Genomic DNA, 12,161 nt, shown 5'->3' on the forward strand with positions numbered 1-12,161 from the left:
AAGCAGGCTGGGGAGTTTCATTTTTTGTTGTTGTCTGTAACTATTTGGCAGACGTGGCATACAAACAAGGTTTCGCAAAGACTACAATACAATATTTGTTCCTCCATCATGTCCCGGTGTATACAGTGAATGCATGCTGAAATTATTGTTGCGTGGCTACATAAAAGTTTAAACATATGTGATGCTTTTTTTGCAGTAGACACATTGCACCTTGTTCTCTTCCTTTTTAAGTTTGTAATGATCCCAAACTTTAGACATTCTCTGCCGTTTATGGACATCTTTAATCTCCACCATCGCGCCAACTAAATTCAAAATGTGTCACGCGCTATGGTGTGTGATCCCAAACTTTAGACATTCTCTGCCATTTATGGACATCTTTAATCTCCACCATCACGCCAACTAAATTCAAAATGTATCACGCGCATAGGAATTTATCGAGGCAGAGTTTTTGCCTCAAGGAATTTTTGTAATCGAGTTAATCGAGTAACTCGATGAATCATTTCAGCCCTAGTTGTGTTGTGAACTTTTGCAGCGCGTTTCTGTATTTGGTTGTGTTGTGAGTATTTGGAGCACACGTGTGTTGTGAAACTGATGAAGATGTTTTCTTAATTTGCGGGTGTTTTCTTCACTTGCAGCGCGTTGAGCTCTCTCGGCCACCGTACTATCAGTAAAAAACAGTTTTAACCCAGGGTCACCCTTAGGCCTACATAAATTATAAAGCATTTCATCAAAACACATGCATCAGGTTACATCCCTGCCTAATATTTTAATATGGCCTAATATGTTTACACCTTGAATAGGGGAGAGCAGGTATGGTTGCAACATGGCATATTTCTCTAGTCAGAAATGAGCTATAGAGATGATATTCATATTACACATGCTCAGTTAGCCTGTCTTCCTTCCTGGATTAAAGCAGCATGTGAATATTCCTTCTGCAAAAAATACATTTCAAGTTGAAAAAGTGATTTTTTTTATGATCAGATTTTTTTTATTTGTTTAGATTTTTATTATCTTTTTATTTTTTTGTCGTAGCCACACAAGCCTCTTTTGTTTTACTGAGACGTGGTTCACCCAGGAAACAACGGATGTTCATCTGGATGGTTTTACATTGATCCGATTTGATCGAGATACTCTTTAAACGAAGAAAAATGTTGGTGGGGGGCTTTGTATGGCTGTCAATAACAGACGGGCAACGAACTTTACGTTGAGGGAAACCGATTGTTCAAAACATCACGAAATCATGGTGGTTTCCTTTCGACCACACAATCTCCCCCGAGAATTTGCTCAAATTACAGTCTAGGCTGGATAAAACACTGGATCTGTGCTATGGAAACATACCAAGTGCTTATATTTCCAAGGCACTCAGATCGACCATTATGATCAGATCGACCAAGAGGAGGGCCCTCTTGGCCGATCTGATCATAATGCTGTTCTTCTACTACCACATTACAAGCAAAAATTAAAAACTGAAAAAGTGCAAACTAGTACTATTCAAGTATGGGACTTTGATTCTATTGAAACACTAAAAGGATGTTTTGAAGTCACAGATTGGAAAGGATTGTGGAAATGATGTCGATATGCTCAATGCTTCTCAGGGTATGTGGATTTTTGTGTTGACAGTGTCATTCCTGTAAAATGTGTCCAGTGTTATCCTAACAATAAGCATTGGGTTACAAAAGATTGAAGCACTGTTTAAATCTTAAAAAGAATGCTGTTTTTTAATGGAGATACATATGGTGTTAAACTCCTGCAAAAAGAAATAAGGCAAAAAAAAATAAGGAGGCCAAACAGTAATACAAACGTAAAGTTGAGGAAAAGTTAACAATGGGTAAAGCCTGGATGGCCTGGCAAGGACTAAATATTATGATAGGGAGAAATCAGAAACAAAATACAAGCAGTGCTTTGATTCTGCCTGTTCTGCTGCAGAACTGAATCAATTCTATGCTCGTTTTAATAGTAATTTCATCGGATGAGCAAGTATTTTGATGCCCCACCCATAATAATTTAGGGACAGACCGTGGAAAAGGTTTTATTACAAGTTAAACCCCAAAAGGCATCGGGGCCTGATGGCCTGAGGCAAGGTATTGAGGGAATGTGCAACTCAGCCGAAGGGAGTGTTGACAACTTTTTCAGCTGTCTCTTGATTGTAACATTGTACCACATGAAGGAAACTATCATTATCCCATTGCCAAAAAAGCCACATACTAAGGAGCCTGAGGATTATAGACCAGTGGTTTTAACATCGGTGCTGTGTAAGTGTATGGAGAGAGTCGTTTGTCAGCAACTCTCCCAGAAACTGACTGATAAAATGGATCCCTTGCAATTTGCGTAGAGTAGGGCGCAGAGTCGAAGATGGCACTCTCACTCTGCTAGATAAGGTTACAAAACACTTGGATGGAGTATTCCTGTGTTAGGATTTTAATTATGGACTTCTCTTCTGCTTTTAATACGGTGAATTTAAATAGACATGTGGTGTTTGGAGGAATTGCAGGTGCATCAAACTTTGATCTTATGGATTAATAGGTTTTTACTGGACCGTCTACAACATGTGCTGGTTAATGGCAAAAAGTCAGAGAATGTGGTTTTAAAGGTGCATTGTGTAATATTTAGGAGGATCTGTAGACAGAAATGCAATATAATTGTGGCAGCTTACGATCAGGAGTTTACTACAATGCCAGTTATGGCACTAAACCGACTACGCCACCCCGGAAATTGGCCGGGGACCCACAGATAATTTGCAAAGACACACAGATTCGTAGTGGCTGAGTCAGGTATCAGACAAGGATAATCGCTTCACAGATTTTATTCTTCAATACATACAATAAAATACAACTGGTATCTTTTAATATGCAAACAGTAAAAGGAACACATCAATCATAATACACGTTACACGGACACACACACACGCACACTTCAGAATTGGGGGATTCATCTTGCCTGTCCAATAAACACAGCAACTACTTGTGCTCTCACCACACAACACCAAATCACCCGCTGTGAACACTGCAGACCGATAGCCGAACCACCACCACACACGGAGGACTCTGGCTAATACTGGAACCCCAATTCTGAGTAGAAGAGAAAGCAGCATGAGATACAAACAAACAAATACCTATTCCACATAATGGTCTGTCAATTAAACACTTATCACATGTTGCCAGAAGGAATCAGTTTGTCACAATATTCACTGGCTGACACTGGTGAACTCTTGTCAGCACAACACTGTCCTATAAAAATGTAATCTCAGACTACAATACAACAGAATACTCACAACACAACAGAATACTTAAAACACATTTACAAACAACATCCACAGTGACATCATATTCACAATGAAACACAATAGTAGTGACAAAACTAGTAGCTTCTCCCCACTGTACTCAGGTCTGAATGTCAATTCTATTAAAGACTAAATTTAGAAGCGTCGCCAAAGGCTATGAACGCACTATCGATCCGGTCGTCAAGGAGACCCTCGTTCACTAAAAAAAATGAGACAATCAAACAATTAGAATAAATATACAGTACAGATTGGCAACAAATGCGTCGTCACGGTCGTCAAGGAGACCCTCGTTCGCTGGAATGAGATCGCCAAACAATTAGAATACAGTACAGATCGGCAACAAATGCGTCGTTACGGTCGTCAAGGAGACCCTCGTTCGCTGGAATAAGATCGTCCAACAATTAGAATAAATATACAGTACAGATCGGCAACAAATGCGTCGTTACGGTCGTCAAGGAGACCCTCGTTCGCTAGAATAAGATCGTCCAACAATTAGAATAAATATACAGTACAGTACAGATCGGCAATAAATGCGTCGTTACGGTCGTCAAAGAGACCCTCGTTCGCTGAAATGAGATCGTCAGGTACTGTTAATTAGAGTAGAGGTACAGATCGACAGTCGATGCCTCGTTCCAATAAAAGGCAGAAGAATGGTCGAAGACAGCTTGTAGAGGAGAATACAACTCAGTTCGGAAGCGCTCCAGTTCGAATGACTACCGGATGCAGGTAATCCTCCCAGGACCATCAAATGGGTCGCATAAAGCCTAACAGCGCCCACAAAGCCTGCTGCAACACCTCCTGGCCCCCGTGTCACTGTTAGAATATAATACACATTTCAATTTAAGAAATCACCGTCTTGTGAACCTAACGTTAAAATAAGCGTAACATACCTGCGTATGGTAACTCGCCCTGCCCAGTGCACTTGATGGCGTGCCAATTATGGCCTAACATTGATAAATACTAGTTCGACGGGTCTAAAGTACTCCTCAGCCACACACTGTAAATCACATGAGTCTCAAATTACCCTTCCACACCAAACATTCATAATGAGACTGCCACCAGTAGCTCTTACCTCCTGGACATAAACACGGCGCACCAAAAATGACGTCACTCCCAGGACCCAGAAAGACGCGCTTAATGATTCTTCTTCTTCTTCTTTTGGGGTTTTATGGCGGTTGGCATCCAAAGTGTTGCATTACCGCCACCTACTGAATTAAATAGTTTTCCCAGTGCAGAATATTTACAGTGACCACCCTAAAGTTCACTGCCCGTTCTATATGTCATTCTCAATGGTCTGAGATTATATAAATTCTTTCCTCAGCGTATTATCTAGTTCTTCTCCTGATATGTCCCCAATGTCCAAGAATCTTCTCGCCGCATCCAACACCATCTTGATCCTCTCTGATTTCCCTTTAATTTCCACAGCACAATTGACCACCATAGCAATAAATCCCAGAAATCGCTTCTTGTCCATTCCAATAACGTTATTCTGATCATCTCCCTTCTTTCCCGGCTCCTGTTCTGTTTGCACTACTACTCGTTCCATTCTCTTAGTAGCTTCTGCGTATGTTAGCCCTTCTTCTGCTCTGATTTTACTCACTTTTACCTGTTTGATTTTTTCAGGACATTGCGTTGACCCCGCAGGATGATTTCCCGAACAATGAATGCATTTTACCTGTTCCTCTTCACACTCCCCTCTTTCACAAGTATTTTTCCCACATCTCCCACATCTCCTGACTCCTCTACACACTGCAGCCACATGTCCATATTCCTGACAGTAAAAGCACCTTAACGGAGCTCTTTCATAAGACCTCACCCTGTAGCATATATAGTTTACATATATCCTCTCTGGCAAGTCTCCCACAAACGTCAGACACACAGAAGTACTTTCTTCCCTTTCTCCTTGACAGAATCTTGTCAATCTTCTGGCCTCACAAACTCCTTCAACGGCCCGAAACTCCTCATCTTCCACTGACAGCGGTACGCCACTTACTACTCCTTTCTTTTTGTATTCTGTCCCGAGTGGGAAACATTTCACAACTCTGTAATCTGTATACTCCTTAATCTTTAGAGCTTGTTCTCTCTGATGCCTTGACACGCAGTCAATAATAACCATCCCACTCCTTGTTATTTTAATGGACCGAACATCTCCGAGTTTCTTTCCAACGAATCTTCCAACCTCGTGCGAATCCTTGAAGATCCCGTCACTTTTTGTTACTGCTATCATTCCTACTTGATATCTCTCAACAGTTCTTCTTGTCTGGCTTTCATCACTTGAAACACTGTTCTTTTTCCTTTTCCTGTTCTTAACTCCTCTTGTATCTTCTTCATTTCCCTCGCTCTCGTCTGACTCCATTTTTCACCCCAACCTCCCTGTGATCTTCGAAGATCCCGCGCTTAATGATGTCAACCTCATCTCCTTTTATGTCCCTTGAACGTGCAGTATCCGCCCTTAATCACTATAATGACTGACCGCATCATCACATAATATACATAACTATGTTTTCAGTAGTGAATAAAGACCTTAATTAAAGGGATAGTTCACCCAAAAATGAAAATTAGCCCATGATTTACTCACCCTGAATCCGTCCTAGGTATAATTTCCTTTCTCATTCTCCTTTCAGACGAATACAATCGGAGTTATATTAAAAAATGTCCTGGCTCTTCCAAGCTTGATAATGTAAGTGAATGGCTGTTTGACTTTGGAAGTACTTAAAGCGCATCTATTCATGATTAAAGTGCTCGACACGGCTCTGTGGGGGTTAATAAAGGTCCTCTGAAGTGAAGCGATGTGTTCGTATAAGAAATCCTTCTTAAATAGTGTTTTTAAGAAGGCTTACCAACGTCTAGGCTTGTTAAGGAAACTGAGGAGTTTTGATATTGAAAAGGACATTCTAATAGTAGTATATAAATCACTAGTTGAATCTGTGTTCACCTTTAATATTATATCCTGGTTCAACTCTCTCTCTGTTAAGAGTAAAAACAGACTCTTAAGGGTTATAAATTTGGCTAGTAAAATAATTGTTGAAAAACAAGGATCGCGTACGGATCTTTACATGGTGGCAGTAAAAAGGAAAGCCTCTGTTATTGTGACAGATTCTTCTCATCCCCTGCATTTCAGTTACTTCCTTCTGGCGGTATAAAGTTTGGTGAAAAAGGCCAAATTTAAGACTTTTATTCCAACTGCTATTGGTATTTTAAATGAAATCTTAGGATGAATCTTATGTTCTTCATAAGAATTGTGTAGGTTTTAATGTAGTTGTTTTAAAAATTGATGTTACTGTATGTGTTGTTGTTGTATTGTTTGTTGAGCCTTTGTCTAAAGACAATTTTCTACCCCTGTGGGGATAGACAATAAAGTTTTTGAATTGAATTGAATATGTAATTACTACAACTGTAATTCATTTCTGTAATTACATCTATAATTACACTGTTGATTCTTCCTTTACACCTTAACCATCCCTTACACCTAACCATATACCACAAAACCTGTCGGTAACCTTACCCGTATCACACAATAGCTGCAAAAGTTTTTTGCAATAAAATATGAACACAATAAGTACATTGTACCTAACAAATATTATTAGTAGTAGTAGTTAAAATGTGACCCAATATTTGTTCAAAGTTTACACTAATAAAAAAATAAAAAAAGATTCTGCTATGAATCTTTTGTTGATTGTGTTGCTCTTGGCAGAAATCTCTACTTGTGTTTTTAACACTTCTTTAGCTGTTTGAGGCAGGGGAGTAGCCAGTAATGGGCCAGGGCGGCACTGGCCCACCCACATTACTCACTGGCCCGCCCAGGCAAGTTTGATAAAAATACATTTTTAATTTATTTTTATTATTCAAATGTATATAAGAAAATATATTAATATAAACCTGATTTATTGTTGACTGGTGTGTGTGTGTTTAATTTGTTTCCCGAATAAAATGGAACTGTTGAAGCAAGTTGTAGAAAGCCTCCCTCCGGAACGTTATTGGTTGCTATGGTTGCTAGGGGTTCCGACAGGAAAACTCTCTGAGTGGCGCCAGCGCCACAATAATGGCTAAACAACTTTCTTTAATGTGCTATTTGAAAAAAGCAAGAGTTGAGGAAGAAGACACGCCACTGCCTTCATCTACCGAGTCCACCCAGCCCAGTTCTTCAGACTCATTAACCCACAAGAAGGCTAGTCAGGTGCTGGTGGCGGCCGCTTCTTGCTCCCTGGCGGCAGTGCCAGTGCTCTCTCCCGGTCAGCCTGACGCGGGTTTACCCGCCGATCTAACTGCGATATTATTATTTTAGCTTACTTTATTTTCGGGTGAACTGTCTTTGCACTGCTGACTAGCCTGAATAAAATAGACAGGTTATACTGGTTTGTCCAGCCTTTATTGAGCTCTGTTGGTTAAAGGGGCACTTGGAAACTAATTTCTTTGCTGATTTTCACTTTTGTTGTCGCATGTTTTCTCATCGAGCTCCCCCTACAGCTGTGCAGCGTATATTTTCACAACACTGTCATAAAAAAACTCACTTGCGGCACCTTCCCCCGCTTTCTACCACTGCTCATGTGCATTTGTCATTATCGGAGCCGGCCAACTTTATCGTGTGGAGCTATGTCTACCGAGTGGGTAATACATCATACACAGTATCATAGAATTATGTCGAACTGCCATGAAGCAGTTCGTGTTTCTCGCTCGTTCTCGCTTCTCACAAGACTTCTATTTCCAACTTACCAACTTAATGTTGCAAGGTTGGTTCTCTTACGAGAGTATCTCTCGTACTGCGTAATAGCTTACGCTAGGGGAAAAACTCTTTTCCACGAGATATTGAAGCCAAAAATTATCCTTAATTTTTTATTAATGTAAAACGCTTTGCAGCAGCAAGCAGACATAGGCGAAACAGCTCGTGCGCCTATTGGTTGCTCTGCAGCAAATGCAGCAGCCTATCGAGAGAGACTCTGCGTGACGTAATGACCAATGGGGGCAATTCGCGCCCATATCGTCACGTCCCGCCAGAAGGGGCGTGGTCTCACCCTATAAATATGCTCGTTAGGCTGGTACAAGCTGGTTTTTATCGCTGAAGCGAACCAGAGCGTATTCCAAGCACGGCAAGATACGCAGTACTCGTTCCCTCTCTAGAGAGAACCGAGGTTACGTTAGTAACCGAGTACGTTCTCTTACGAGAGTATCTCTCGTACTGCGTAATAGCTTACGCTAGGGGAACACAATGCAACACGCCGTGCGTACAGGGATCCAACACCAAAGTCCCGGGGGCCGAAGCCCAGGGCTCATGTAGTGCATAATCACCATAAACTCACATAGAGTGGAGGAAGAGAGGCTGGAAGCGTCATTCCCTATAAAAAAGCACCCAGCGGGGCTATCATATGACAATAAAACGCGCAGCCAGGGTGAAAGCTTTCAGCCTGATCTGGGTGGCCATACGTGTGTCAACACTCATGGGGCTGCAGTAAACTCAGCATCTGGGCCGCACAGCGGGGCAGATAGCACTGAATTTTAGACCGCCAAAAGCTTAGCTTGTAAGGCGGGTACCTCCAGGTTATAGTATTTTATAAATGTAGACGGCGAGGCCCAGCCCGCGGCCGTACAGATATCTTGCAGGGAAACCCCGCTCGACCACGCCCATGAAGAGGCCACGCCTCTCGTGGAGTGCGCTCTGACACCCAAGGGGCACTGTAGGCCCTTCGCAGAGTAAGCGAGCGCAATGGCATCCACTATCCATCTGGATAGGCTCTGTTTTGAGGCGGCGAGTCCCTTGGAACGCCCGCCAAACAAAACAAAAAGCTGCTCCGTCTGTCTGAAAACAGACGAGCGTGACACATAAGCTCTCAATGCCCTGACGGGGCAAAGGAGACTCGCATCCTCCTCCTCACTGAGAACCGGAAGGGCGGACAGGGAAATTACCTGGGCCCTGAACGGTGTATTGAGGGATTTCGGGACATACCCGTGCTTTGGTTTGAGAATGACCTTCGAGTCATTAGGCCCAAACTCCATACACGACGCGCTTACTGAAAGCGCCTGTAAGTCCCCTATGCGCTTCACTGAAGCGAGAGCCATGAGAAACACTGTTTTGAACGACAGGTGTTTCATGTCCACCAGCTGGATTGGCTCGAACGGGGCGCCTTTCATGGCCTCCAGGACCGTGGAAAGGTCCCACGTCAGGACTGAAGGGGGCCTGGGAGGGTTCAGCCTCCGAGCTCCCCTAAGGAAACGCACGACTAAGTCGTTTTTCCCCAGCGACTGGCCAGACACCGGTTTTGCAAACGTTGCTATGGCCGCCACATATACTTTGAGCGTGGATGGGGTCCTGCCCTTATCCAGTAGCTCTTGAAGGAAGGAAAGCACTTCCGAAACCCCGCATTCCACAGGTGAAAAGCTCTGGGCTTGACACCATGCAGAGAAAACAGACCATTTCGAGGAGTAGAGCCGCCTGGTAGACGGAGCTCTAGCCTGCGCGATCGTGTTTAACACTCCTTCTGGGAGGCTAGCGGGTACCCGTTGATGGCCCATGCGTGCAGGGGCCACAACTCCGGGCGAGGGTGCCAAATCGAGCCCTCCGCCTGAGAGAGGAGGTCTCTCCTCAATGGTACAGGCCATGGGGCAGTGCTGGTCAGCTGCATCAGGGCAGGGAACCACGTCTGGTTTGTCCAGAGCGGAGCTACGAGCAGCACTGGGCATCCGTTCTCCCTGATTCGTTCCAACACCTGAGGCAGGAGCGAGACAGGAGGAAAAGCATATAGGGGGCAGCGGGGCCAAACATGAGCAAGCGCGTCCTTGCTTTTCGAGAAAAACTCCGGGCAATGAGCGTTTTCGTGGGACGCGAATAGGTCCACCTGTGCTCTGCCGAACGTTTTCCACAGCAGCTGGACCGTCTGCGGGTGCAGCGACCATTCCCCTGCTGGAACATTGTTCCTGGACAGTCTGTCTGGTCCCACATTCAGGTGACCAGGCACGTGCGCTGCTCTCAGTGAGAGCAGGTTGTGCTGAGCCCAGACCAGGAGGCGTTCCGTCAGCCTGTGAAGGTTTCGTGACCTGACGCCGCCCTGGCGATTTATGTATGCCACCACTGACATGTTGTCCGACCGGACCAAGACGTGGTGGCCTGTTACCTGGGGACAAAAACGCCGTAGCGCTTTGTCGACTGCTATCATCTCCAAGCAGTTTATGTGAAGGAGCTTTTCCCGTTCTGACCACAGGCCAGCTAGCGGTCTGCCCTCGAGCAGCGCTCCCCACCCCGAGGTGGAGGCGTCCGTAGACACCACCTTCACACTCGAAGCGGTCCCCAGACTCACACCTGACTGATACCAGTCGGTTATTTTCCAAGGTTCCAGAGCTGAAACACACTGAAGGTCGACCCTGAGGCGAAACAGACCCGCTGTCCATGCCCTGGGTGGAACCCGCGCTTTCAGCCACATCTGCAGTGGGCGCATGCGGAGCAAGCCCAACTGGAGTACAGAGGCTGCTGAGGCCATCAGCCCCAGCATTTTCTGAAACCTTTTGAGCGGAACTATCGCGCCGTGGCGGAAGGATTTCGCGCCGCGCTGAATATTTAGCCCGCGCTCTGGTGACAGGCGTGCTGTCATGGACAGCGAGTCCAACACGGTTCCCAGAAAGGAAATTTTCTGACTGGGAGACAGTGAGCTCTTCGCCCAATTGACTGTGAGGCCCAGCTCCTCGAGGTGCTCGAGTAATGCGGCCCTGTGTTCTATGAGCTCCGATCGTGATCGAGCTAGAATCAGCCAATCGTCCAAGTAGTTCAGGACTCGCATGCCCTGAAGTCTCAGGGGTGCGAGCGCCGCGTCCATGCACTTCGTGAATGTACGAGGTGCTAGGGACAGGCCGAACGGCAGGACTGTGTATTGATATGCCTGGCCCTCGAAAGCGAATCTCAAGAATCAGATTCGCATTTTTGGTTTACGGGCCCAAGCCGGTGGCACCGCAACCCCGGTGCCTTTAGTTACCTAAAGGCACCGGGGTGGCGGTGCCGCCGGCTTTGGCCCTTCATCGCTGCTCGCAGCTATATATATATATATATATATATAAAGCCGGTGGCACCGCCACCCTGGTGCCTTTAGGGTTATTGTGCACGACGTGACACAAAATATCTGCTCGCTATCTGCCGAACGGCTCTGGTAGTTCTGCTTCAACACTGATGATGTTGTAGAAATAGTGCGCTCTGGTTGGTCTGGATTATTCGGGATTTTGTATTTTATACAGAAATAAGTTATTTATAATTCAGATGAGAATAAAGTTAGTGTTGATTAAAATGAAGGAAAACAAATATATTTATCTGAAATATAGCACATTAGTTTTAAATTTATTTAGGTTCAATTACCAAACATACAATCTTAATTTAATTTAAAGCAAACAATACATTTAAAATATATGGCTTGTATGCACTTTTTTTTTAATAAAAAAAAAGATATATATCCAAAAAGACAAGGGCGCTGTGAAAGGGCGCAGAGCCCTATTGTTTTCCTTAGGATTATTAGGGCCCAAGCCTTGAAAAGGCGAAGGCCCTATTTTTTCCTTAGGATTATTTTTAGGGCCCAAGCCTTGAAAAGGCGAAGGCCCTATTGTTTTCCTTAGGATTATTAGGGCCCAAGCCTTGAAAAGGCGAAGGCCCTATTGTTTTCCTAAGGATTATTATTATTAGGGCCCAAGCCTTGAAAAGGCGAAGGCCCTATTGTTTTCCTTAGGATTTTTTTTTTTTCTCTGTATTATTATTAGGGCCCAAGCCCTGAAAGGGCGAAGGCCCTATTGTTTTCCTTAGGATACATTTTTGATTCTACATTTTTGGTTCTATAGCACCTTTGCTCAGTAGTTTCGCTATCTCGGCTCGAAGTAGATGAGATACTTCGTTTTCCACCGTCGTCTCGACGCG

The sequence above is a fragment of the Rhinichthys klamathensis genome, unplaced genomic scaffold, assembly GCF_029890125.1.
Source record: "Rhinichthys klamathensis goyatoka isolate OS25496 unplaced genomic scaffold, OSU_Roscu_1.1 h1tg000003l_1, whole genome shotgun sequence".
Classification (NCBI taxonomy): domain Eukaryota; kingdom Metazoa; phylum Chordata; class Actinopteri; order Cypriniformes; family Leuciscidae; genus Rhinichthys; species Rhinichthys klamathensis.